Below are 12131 nucleotides of genomic sequence, written 5' to 3'. Positions count from 1 at the left end.
GTACCTCTCTGGTGGTGCTGGAGGTAAGGCTTGGTGCAGGAGAAGGTAGAACCAGCACTGCAGGGAGCACATCTGCCTGTCTGTTTGTCCCAGTACTACTCCACCAACTGTAGGTTCAAATAGGACCCGGGGTAAGAAGTAGAGCTTGGCTGATGTAAAGCCCACATTCCTCCTTGATATCAAAAAACTTTCCAGTTGCTCAGTATCTTTCTCATAGATTCACAGCTGGAGAAAGAGGGAAACCACAGGGCAGAGCATGGACATACTGTGGACACGGACAGACACAAATCTTCGTGAGGTCTACAGCTCAAGCGAACCAGTTCTCTGCCTCCATGACCTGCCTTAAGAAATAAGAATTGAAGAAATGAAATTACTCCCATTAAGTAATTCAGATGTGTCATATAACTAGCACCACCGCTTGTGGGAGACACAGGGGCAGGGAGTGGACAAGCAGCTTCGGATGGGTGACAACCAGTGACGTTTTGAGGGATGGAGCTTCAGAATTGTTCCCGGTTCATGAAAGTCAGGAGCCAAGGAAAAGCATGTTCAGGTTCTCAGAGTTAGCAAACAGCAAATCCATTCCTTGAATGTAGCTCCTAGCTCTTCATACAACTTGCTTGTGAACACATTTGCCTTTCTATGAATAATTCATTCTCTTAAATGATTGGGCAGATGATTTATGCGTACGCTTCTTGGCCTATTGGGAGATCTTTGCTTGTACAAACAGCCATGCTGGATGTGTCCGATTGGTGCACATGCAGGCTTACATGAGCATTTGTGACATTTTCCCTTCCTTCAAGCTTTTAAGTAAACAAAGTGTGCTCGTATGAAAGTCTAACTGGTGTCAGTATGAATCTGTGCATGTATGAAAAATGAATACTTCTATTTAGTCCATGCAAAACATTCTTTTGATGTCGAGCCTCACTGGTGAGCATTTTCTTCACACGCAATCTTCTTTCTTCTTGAAATAGACTTTTAGACAGAATGTGAGTTTTAGTTATTTTACTCTGACGGGTTATTTCTAACTGTGTCTCTCTGGTAAAAAGAAGAAAGGAAGGAATTAAACACTGCATAAAGGAGAGCCAAACATAGGGAAGCTGAGTGCTACCTCAGCATCCTGAAGAGAAATGAGCACTCTGCAATTCACCGGTGAGCAGAACTGGCAGCAGTCCCTCCTGCCTGGCCTCCAGAGATGGGGCAGCAAAGGTGGCCTCTTATTGTGTATCCTTTCAATGCTCTACAGCACACACTTTCATCTGTTCCTTTGAGTTTTTGTCTATAGACCTAGCTCCTGTAGCACATTTATGTTTGAATAATTCTGGTCTTTATAAAAAATATATTTCTTTTTCTCTTTGCCTTATGTGCAGGGGAAAGGTAAAGATTTCATTTGCTGTGTTCCTCAGCTGCATTCTCTCACATTGTGTTAGATTTGAACTTGAAGCGATTGCTACAGCATTTCTGCTGAGGCCAGATGGGCTACAGCTCTGCTTTGGGTGATGAATACAGAATAGCATTTAAGCCACACTCTGTGAGCGTGGAGACCCCTCATTTTAGGCACAGTGACCAGCAAGTGGGTTCTGCTGTGGCTTTAACCTTGGACACCCACCAAAGGGTCCTGGGCTCACCACCATGAGGACAGTGAAACAACTGTACTGGGACAGAACAAATATCTGTAAAGCCTCATGTTCTGCCTGAAACAGAGGCAGCAACACGCATTACAGCAAAGAGTGTGAAAACCAGTCCAGCACTGAGTGCTTCTGGCATAGCAGCATCCAGAAATTCATGGAGCATTGTGAACTGCTGGTTGCAGCTGGATTGCTGTGTCTATGCCACTGACAGACCTGTCCACCCTGAACATACCACATGTCTTTTGACATGCATTAATCACTGTGTAGAAAAGGCACTTCCAAGTCATCATTTTAAATCTGCTTCCCAATACTTTCATTACTTATTATAATACTAGAAAGAGGGAGTTACCAACTCCAACTTTCTTTCTCCAAAACACTTGGGATAGAATTCCATGGTCTCTCCAAGATGAATAACCTTGTCCTGTTCAGTCTCTCAGCATCAGGAACATCACTGGGTTAGCCTTTTCCCTTTTTATTTTTGGTTGTTTTATTTTTTTTTTCCTACTGTATCCTTTATGAGATGCAGGATCAGACATACACTTGGTATTCAAAATAAAGATGGACCGTGGATCTCCATGCTGGTTATGATGACAATTCCTGTACTGTTGTCTCTCTCTTGAGTGATGCCTAGCATCGTCCTTTCTTTTTGACACAGGCACAGGTCTCAGCAGCTTTCCCAGAGCACCTTCCACAGAGCTCTGTGAATTCTTTGATGAGAGATGGTAGCTAATCATTGTCTGTTTAAACTTGGTTGCCGTTCTGGGTTTTTTTCACTTTCACTGACATTACCTTACATTTATTTACACTGAATTTCATCTTCTGTTTTATTGTCAGTAACTCAGTCTCAGAAGATCCTCCAGAGCTTTTCACTGTCAGTGTTAGATTTCATGATCCTGAATAATTTTGTCACATAGGCAAACTCTGTCACTTCATTATTCACCACTTTTCCAGATCATTGATGAGTGTGGCACAGTACAGATCCCAGGACAGGCCTCCAAGGGACCTGGTGACTGGTCTTTGGCCAACATGAACACTGATCAGTTATCTTTCCCTTGATTACATGTTTTAAACCACTTATAAATCTGTGGAGGGACTTCCTCTCATACTCCATAATGTCAGTGTCTCCAAGTGCCTTTTGTGAGAGACCTTGAACATAACTTTCAGAAAATGCAGTTTAACTACAGCAGCCAGCTAATTCTTGCTTGGACCTGTCTTGACATCTTTAAAGAAATTTAAAGAGATTTATGAGATGTGACTTCCCCTGGAGGAGCCATGTTGACTCTTCCCTGATACATCCAGATCTACCTAGGCTCCTGTTAATTCTGTTGTATATAACAGTTTCTTCCAATTTTCCTGTCACAGAAAGCACAGTTACTTGTCTCCAGTTCCGTATGCCCTTTTTAAAGACAAATGATGTCATATTTTCTGCCTCCCACACCACTTAGTGCCATGTCGGAAGAGAGTGGAGGAAAGCTGGAATATGCAGTGATATTTTATCTTGTGGCCTCGTGAGAAATGAGAGCTAACTCAGCAGCCCTCAGTCAGGTTATGCAAGTGAATCAGTGCAATTTGCCAAACCCCAGGTTAGCACCAGCATAGAAACAGATTTACACCTTTACATTCTTCTGAGTAGGTCAAGATGCAGCAAGGGAAAGGACAGGATTCACTATGATCAGCTAAAGGGACTGGTCCACATCTGTACTTGGGAACAGATGTAAAAGAAGTGCATTGGCAGGTGCAGGAGGGCCTTAAAGGTTTCTTCTTTTACCCAGAACATGCCACTATGTTTTTTATTATCAGCATCCCAACATGCCTTCCCCATCTCCCCAACAGCATAGTGTAAGGATGATAGTGGTGGACCAGACCACTGGTCCTTCTATTCTCAAGTCCTGTCTTCATTAGTTGTCAAAACTCTGGTAATCTGCCTTGTGTCAGGAGAACGTCCTCTCTCCTTCAACAGCTCTTGTTCAATGTCAAAGATCTTTAGTCTAAGATATAGTGCTCTGGACTTCTGGCCTGGCTAACAGGGGGTTTGCATAGATGCTCATTAGCCTTCGGGCTGCTTAGTGTCCCCAGGCATGCTGCAGAAGATAGTTCCTGAAGCACATTGCACTCATCCTGGGCTGGCTTCTGATACACCCCATGCACAACTTGAAACATTCATTTGACTAAGAATTTGAAGGTTTTGGTACAAGGTAAATGAGATCTGGCCTGGTCCTTGCAACCTGCCTCTGCACTAGTCCTGAGGTTCTTGAGTGGACGTACCGTGCCACAGAAGACCTTGACCACACCTTCTTTGAGGGAGGATGACTGGGACTGTCTGGCCTCAGGAGCTGCATTGGTGAAGGCAGTGGTATGGTCTTGGCAGAAGGGGAGCACCTCCTAAATGCACCCCTTTCACAGATCCCTGCCATATCTACATCAGGTTTGACAGCCGCTGTGCCAGCTCCCTGTATCCAGCCATAATGAACTTCTCCATCACTATTTACCTATCATAAACTTATTTTCAGGTTATCCTTATAACATTTTTCAGCTTTGTCGTCGACTTCTCTCTGTATTGGTTGTTATACTCTTTACATAATCCCTATTGGCAAAACCAATGTTCTCAGCTGAGTTGACCCATTAGCAGGTCAAGCTTAATTACTTGTGGTTTCTTTTCCAAAGCCACCAGTCTTTAAGTAATGTTGAGTTAAAGTGTACCTCAGTAGTGACCAATGGAGTTTCCTTTTGGTCCCAGCTCCCCACTGTCACTCCAGGTCTGCTTTCCTGCTGCTGTGTGTTCCAACCTCCTGCTCTTTTCCTTTTTCTCAAGCTCTAGGGGATCCCATGTTTTCCTTTTTTCCTTTTTTTTTTTAGGCTTGGATACCTTCACTGGAGTTACCCCCTCTTTGCTGCGGTGGCCACAAGGCCCACCTGCAGCTTCCTATGGGTACTCATCTACCACCCAGGCACTGCTGGATAACCAGGCAGGAGGCATATCCCCTCCGTGTGCTGAAATAACTTCCTGCTCCAACAAGAGGGTCCTGAAACCAGGCAGGTGCAGCTTACTCAGAGAGCCGTGGCCAAACCACGCCTGGTAGGAAAGACTGGGAAAAGAAGAAGCTGCTATTTTAGTATCTTATCCCTGTCTGATTTTCCCTAAACAATGAGTCTGGTGCTTTAAGCACTATTTTTTCCTGACACTGTTTGGTTTTATTATATCTGTACTGAGATTTCTGCCCAGCTGCTGCCCACACACAGAGCACCTCAGACATGAGAATAAAGATTTGCCAGCAGCAGGCTCTTCCTGTGACAAAGCACAGTATGTTCTGCAACCAGGATGAGAGGCAGGGGAGAAGCCAGGATGAGAGGCTGCTGTGAGTTTGCAAGTGACTGTCATTGTTTGTTTTGTAATCCTGGGTCATTGCAAGTAGTTTCTAAATTGATTTGTCCCCATGCAAGCATCATTGCCCAATTCAGAAAAAGCCCATTCTCCTCTGTGTCTCTTATGCAAGTGTAACTCTCTACCACACAAAAGTTGAATTGTGTAATCTTTGTCAAGCCGCTTTTTCCTTTGGGTTACACAGTTTGGGATCTGTTTTGAGAAATGGAGATTGCTTGTATATCAAGGAAAAAATTTGCCTGCCTTTGGTATGCCTATCTTCGCTGTAGCTGACTTAGATACTGTCCTGTGCTGGTTTGATTTTAACTGCTAAGTTAATAAATCAGCACAGCAGTCCTATTGGGGAGGAATGCTGATCATCCCCATTATGTGCCCAGAGACACAGACTTCTAACCACCCACCTGTCCCAGGGGGCTGCGAGGTGCCACATTTTCCCTTTTCTCAGCAGATGCTGAGGACATTGAGCTGGCAGGACCAACTGCAAATCTAACTCCATTCCAGCTGTACACTGGCTTGAGCATCCAGTGCTTCAAGTTATTACAACTTCTGACACAGACTCTGAATATGAAATAGGTGCCACAGCTCCTTCTTGGAATAAAATAGATAAAAAAATCAATGCATTTGAAAGAGAAATATAAAGTAATGTCGGGTAGCACTAATATTCCTCCATGTGACCCTGAAAGTGCTGAGCCCCTCATGGCAGCCTTGATTAAGAAAAACATCTTACTTTAGAAGGGGATTGAAGATCTAGAAAATACATCTAAAAAGATGACCTCTGGGTGATAAGCATAATTACTGGCGCTCCCATGGAGCTTTATGTATGTAACTTAAAGCAGAAAAATAAGGACCTGGCATGTGATCATAAATTCAAATCTAATCCGTGAAGTAACAAAGCTTCTTGGACACAGGCAGAAGGTGTGAATCTGTGTTAGCTCAGGTGTCACACTGGCTGCACTCCTCTGTTGAAAGACCTACTGGGTGAGTTTTTCCCATTGATTTTAATGGAAACAGGATCAATTTTCTCTTTGGGTTCCTGTGTGGGAATGAGATTATGTTGAATATTAATTTGGCTTGCAATGGGCCCCGACTGTCATTTTCTATCAGCAAAGAAGAATTTATGTATTTCCGTAAATTCAGATACTTCCATCTATTCATTCCACATATTCATAGACATTATCGCAATTCCCAGCTCTAGTTCAAACAAAAGTTAGTTCCTTTTGCAAATAAATTATTTTTCACTGTTGATGATATTTCTAATTTTTGTAGGCAAATTTATACATTTGAACAAAGGAGACAAAAAGTATCTTTGATGTAGCAAAGCCTTTCTGAGAGCCATACATAAAATAAAAGAGAAATGATAGTCTGGAAAATTTAAGGAACAGATGGGAATGATTCCAAGTTACCTTGTACTTAATTGAAGTTCTCAGAGCTGTTCTTTTCTTGTTTTCTATATTGAAGCTGTTCCTTGAAGTATGTATGAATGACTCTTCAAACCAGCATTTAATCTTTTGACTGCATTTTTTTTTCACTTGTAGAAATGGAAAGGCTCTTTATGGAATTTCTTATTCTTTAGCATCTTTTCACCTTGGTCCCTAATTTTTGGTGACTGTTGCTGGGAGATATGATAGTACCATCCGTATTGTTCAGAACAGGATTTTCCCCAGTCTCTGCTGCTGAAGATCCCCCTTGTACAGTAGTGACTTCTGTTATAGGGTGACAACCTCAGCCAGTACAAGTCTGCCTTGCTTCACTGCTGTCAAATTATCCCACATAAGGATTTCCTTCGACATCTTCACCTCAACAGAACTGTTGTCCAGTAAAAAAGAAATTTGGCTATTTTCCCAGGATTTCTGGATGTTCTACAGTTTGGTGGGGGCAGCAGTTGAACTGTGGGCACAGGTCTGGAAACCCAAAATATGTTCCCATAGAGCTGGTGCTTTTTGACCCCTCTCTGCACAGCATGCTCCAGTGGGCTCCTTTGGCAGCTGCCGTGGTGCACTGAGGCAGCACAGGGCACACGCACATCCCTCTGCCTCCACCCTTGATCCCCCTGGGTGAGTGTGGAGACTAACATGCAGCCCTCTGAGCTGGGTTTTGACCTTTTTTCTTTTTTTTCAGAACTCATAGACTGAAAAGCTGGGTGACTCTGAATGATTTAAGGTGCCCAAGTGCTACCCAGAGCAGCAGCTTTCTTTCACTGGGGATGGTGGAGATGCAGTGCTGGAGCAAGACAGAAGAAGTGGCCCGGCAATGCCATGAATATTTTTATTCCCTGAAAGCCATTTGGCCACCTCTGCTCTCTAAACTGATTTAATAAGAGCAGCAAGCAGGTTATATGCAGCACGTATGACTTAAGCTCCCAAAAGCAAGCCTTGCTGCAAGGTACTTCTTCTGACCTGGCTATGGGCACAGGGCAACACCCTATTTGACATGGGGAAAGTCACACTGGTTGAAATATACTCTTTAAAACTCATCCCTAAGGCACTCAGCACTCCCCAGCAGTGGCTGGGCACGGTAGCTTTGCTGCCCCATGCCCCTCTGCAGCATCCTGCTGCAGCAACCCCGGCTGCTCATTTCCCTCCCAGACCTGGTCCTCCTCAGCAGCATCTGAGTCAGCAGGAGCCCTGCTTTGAACCATGTTGCAATTTATTAATAGCAAACATGCTTGCTGTTCCAGCATGCAGGCATAGCATCTCTGTCTTCAATTATTGCCTGCATTTGATTTCTTAGATTAAATTGTTTGAATGAGGCATGTACCTGACCTGTATGGAGCCACTCATTCTGCTGGTAGTATAATAATCATAGTAGTATAAGTAATAATACTAATGACAATGCTGTCATGGGTGGGATATTAAAATCCCCTAGTGCCACAGCTCCCGGAGGAATCTTAAAAGGTGCTATAATTAAGTCAGAACAGACTACAGACCTGCTGCAAATGAGAGATGCAGGAAGAAAAGAAACAGACAGTATGACTTCAGCATGGGCGCTCAGGGAACCAAGGTTTACAAAACTTCTTTGCAAAATGGAATAGCAGGAGGCGACTTGGATTTTCCTAAGACTTGTAGGAAAAATTAACGTGCAAAGAAGCTGCGTAAGCTAATGGTACAGCCATAGGTGTGCAGCACAAAAAAAAAGGCACTTTCTGCAAAAGTATCTCAGAGAAAAGAAAACCATTGCAGTATAACAGGGAGGGGTATGAAATCAATGTCAGCTCAAAGTCGTTGGGGTACTTCATTCCAAGAGAAGGAAAGGGAAATGAAGAAGGGAAAGGAAAATATTGAGTGACTAGGAAAAGTCTAAGTTCTTTTAAAAAAACATTCTTTATAAGTAGTATACAAATGAATGTGTGAAAAATTAAATTTGTATAAAGAAGGGGTGTGAGTAGCAGGGAAGAGAATTAGCAGTGATTTATTGCCACACTAGCAGTTCCCCAGGGAAAGGTATGTGCAATGGAGAAGGATAAAACACTTGAAAAAGTGAAGTGTGGGTATTAAAATGTGTATATGGAGAGAAACATGATTTTGGCAATTCTCATAAGTTAGTATGACCTTAGCCACTAGTAAAATAACAGCACAGATAGAAAAAACCCTATATCTCCACACAGCTAAGAGATAATGGAGCAAGAATCAATAAACAATATAATTTAAAAAGAAAAATCACTGCAGAGAGACTGCCTTTGAAAATAACAATTAAAATAGATGATTTGATCAAAATATGCTTAATATTTCTACTCAGGAATAATGTTATTTACAGGCAGTCCTCCAGAGTTCAGTATAACTTTCTGCAGCTGGGAAGATGCTTGCATCTATAGAAGTTTGTGGGGTCAGAGTACTTGTGGGTAATGGGAATGCAGCTCCTGGGATGCAAAACATGAGTCCAGAGCCCCAGTGTCAGTTTGTTGGGCCATGGTGGGCTGCGCCAGTCAGGGAAGAGAAGAGCTCACCTATTTAGATTCCCTGGTAGATGCTCAAAAGATAAGAAAAAATTATAACCATCTATGTGCATCTAAATAGTGTAAACAGGGGAAGGGGGGCATTGTTTTGTATGGCACTGAGAGATAGAATTTGCGCTACCATGATGGGAAACATAAAAAAACCTGAGAGAGTATCAAAAGCTTCCCCCAGCATCTGGGGTAGGCTGCACAGGGCCATGCTGGTGCTGCAGCCTGGAGACACTGAAAACTCGGTTTAAAAAATCATTAGAAAACATTGAGCGGGATTCATTAGAAAATATGGAGTGTGATATGGTCTTATTGTTGCAAAGCAAACGCCTGTGAGAACCTAATTAGTTTTTTCAATCAGGCTCTCCGGAGTCAGTCATGTCTGGATTTGCCTTTCTGACTCTGCAACCGGTTTCTTCCCTGATTTCAGGTTGGCTGGGCAAGCTTGGCGAGTGCCCAGTGGCAGGGGGAGCTCTGGGGAGCTGTGGCAGCACCCAGCATACAGAGAATACTGGGCAGCATGTGAGGGTAGCAGTGCTATTGAGTCTTAATGAGAGAGAGTAATGAGTAAAGAGGAAAAAACAGAGTTAACAGCAGTGGCATGAAAAGGAGGGCAGGGGCAAGGTTTTTTAAGGAATAAAGGATACCTAACTGCAGATACCTACAGCTTCTCCAGACTAATGCCCTATGTACACCCCCTTTTCCAGCCTCTGTGACCCATGCAGGTGCCTGTGCTCCTATCTCAGTCATCTCTGGGCTTGGTCAGCTCATATGGTCTTATTTCCAGTTTCATGCATGCAGAAAGTGTGGAAATCACAACTTGACTTTGCTCAGTATACACCGAACTGGCTGTCATGAGTTATACAAGGCCCTGAACTGCTCTTATTTGTGTCAGAGGGTCAGGCTTCGCACTCAGAGACCAAACCAGTCCAGGAGTCTTTCTCCCTGCACAGAATACATCCCAGGGCAATGAGATCCCCAGCCAGACACCCCTGGACAGTCACCGCTCCAATGATGCCACTGATTTTCTTTTGCAAGCGAAGCAATTGTGCATTTTTTGAGCCTTATTTCAGCCACTTATCTGTCTAGGACACATGCCTGTATGTTGTAAAATCAGCTCCAGAAGACATGCAGTCACACAGTCACATTTCTGTTGTGTGTGATATGGAGCATGTAGCATAGGTAGGGTTTTATACCAGGTTTATGCTGCCTGTGGGAGCAGGCATGTGGGAGGGCACAGGTGATATGTGATCTGGCACAAAGCCTGGTGGTACAAAGTTTACACATCAATACCTTCTGTCTGGTATAAGCCGGCATTTTGACTTTATGCTGTTATGATGATTACTATTGTGTATTTTGATCCAATAGCCCTGGTGTCTGAGTTACTACTGAAGTGTGACTATAAGGAGCCAAAGCCTAGAAAATGCTGGGTAGGCTGGCAGCTCTGCTAATGGTCTTAATCCTCCAGTTTCAGGATGGGCACCTTGCTGGCCAGGAGTTGACAAGGTTTCTGCAAGTTAATCCAGTCCTGGTGCTTTTGTAGAAAATACAATTGCAGAAAATGCATTGGGTTTGTGTAGCAAAATATTCTGGGCCATCTGTATCCATATGGCAAGGGAGGCATGGGCCCGGAGAGAGGTTTTAGCAGGGCTGGAGCATCCCATCTCTGAGCTAGAGGGAGCATTCCACCATAGAGATGCCATGTGTCAACCGCAGCCATCATGGTCTCAGTAGCACGACACTGTCCCCATCCAAAAAAATACAGAACCACGATTGTCTTTCTACAGGGAAAGTCTGAACTCTGACATCAGGGCAGCCTTAAGGAGATGCTGGCTCACAGTTATTAAATGATCTGGCTCCGATTTTAGCTGTGGCTTTGCAGATTGACTTGGCCATATGAAATGTTGTTTGTGCAGCCATCAGCAGGCTGGTAGAGGAAAAGCAGAGGGCAGGACAGCCCGGGGAGACCTCAGTCTGGCTGGTGACATGGCTGTGCCTGTGCCAGCAGTGGGAGAAGACGTGTGCAATCCATGTTTGCTAACGGAGAGGTAGGAAGGCACCCAGCTGGCTTCGCTTGGGCTGCTTGATTACTGTATTGATTGGCTCTGCCACTGTGCCTGTGACGAGGGAGCGAGCAGCAACAATTCATTACTGTGTACAGCAGGAAGGAGGGTTGCAGGAGGGGTGGGAGGGTGAGGCCAGGGAAAGCAGCAGCACAGGGCACTGCCAAAGGACATCTGTGCACCAGCCTGGCTCACAGGACCCCCATGAGTCCCTGGTTTTTCATGCAAAACATGTGTCTGCACCAGCACATCCTTTAAATCTCTTCCCAGAGCACTACATCAGGAGAGGTTTGTAATGTGATGATGATATGACTGTGAGCAAGGCACGGGAAGTTTTAAACCCACAGCTGTTTAGCACCCAGTGAGGTTTTCTGAGCTATTTGGGCTGTGCTGAGCTCTCCCCACATAGTGGACAAGTTCCACTTCATGGGATGTTTGGGAGCCTGCAGTCCCCGGGTGGTCCTGCCACAGGAGTTCTGCCACTCTGGGGACTGTGGATTTGCAGCTCGCAGCTGTGAAGCAGGATGGTCCAGGTGCAGCGTGCTCTGGAGGGTCCAATTCTTTGAGCATAGGCTCTGTCACTACCCATCCCAAAAGGGCCACCTGACCCAGCCACACTTTTCCTAATGCAGCTTAGCAAAATAACGCATAACAAGGAAGAAAAAAAAACCAACCAAAACCCAAACCAAAAACCTGTCATAAGCAGAGCACAATCATTTTGGTGCTACCAAGATTTTTCCCAGCTTTCTGCTCTGGGTGAAGGAGCTGTGAGGAACGGTGGGGAGCCCCAGACATGGGTCCTTGCCATCACATACCACATGCACACAATGGCAAGGGGGTACGTGGACACTGGGGAGGATTTCACGCTGTGTCCTGTGTCTCAGCACAGTCAGGGTAGTTTTGCAGGGGTGGGTGCAAATGCTCCTTTTGCCCAGGCCACCAGGCTGGAGCAGGCTGGGGTCCCAGGGAGCAGACAGCCACACAGGGGAGTGCTAGAGGCTGGAGCCACTCTCCAAAGATGTATTTCTTTTCTTATATTATGCTTTAATTTCCTCTCCTTCTGGTACCAATGCCTATGTTTTAATGAGCTCGCTCCCCTAGCATATCAAACAAGTCTG

Source organism: Phalacrocorax carbo, chromosome 8 (genome assembly GCF_963921805.1).
Source record: "Phalacrocorax carbo chromosome 8, bPhaCar2.1, whole genome shotgun sequence".
Taxonomy (NCBI): domain Eukaryota; kingdom Metazoa; phylum Chordata; class Aves; order Suliformes; family Phalacrocoracidae; genus Phalacrocorax; species Phalacrocorax carbo.
This window is presented reverse-complemented; position numbering follows the sequence as displayed.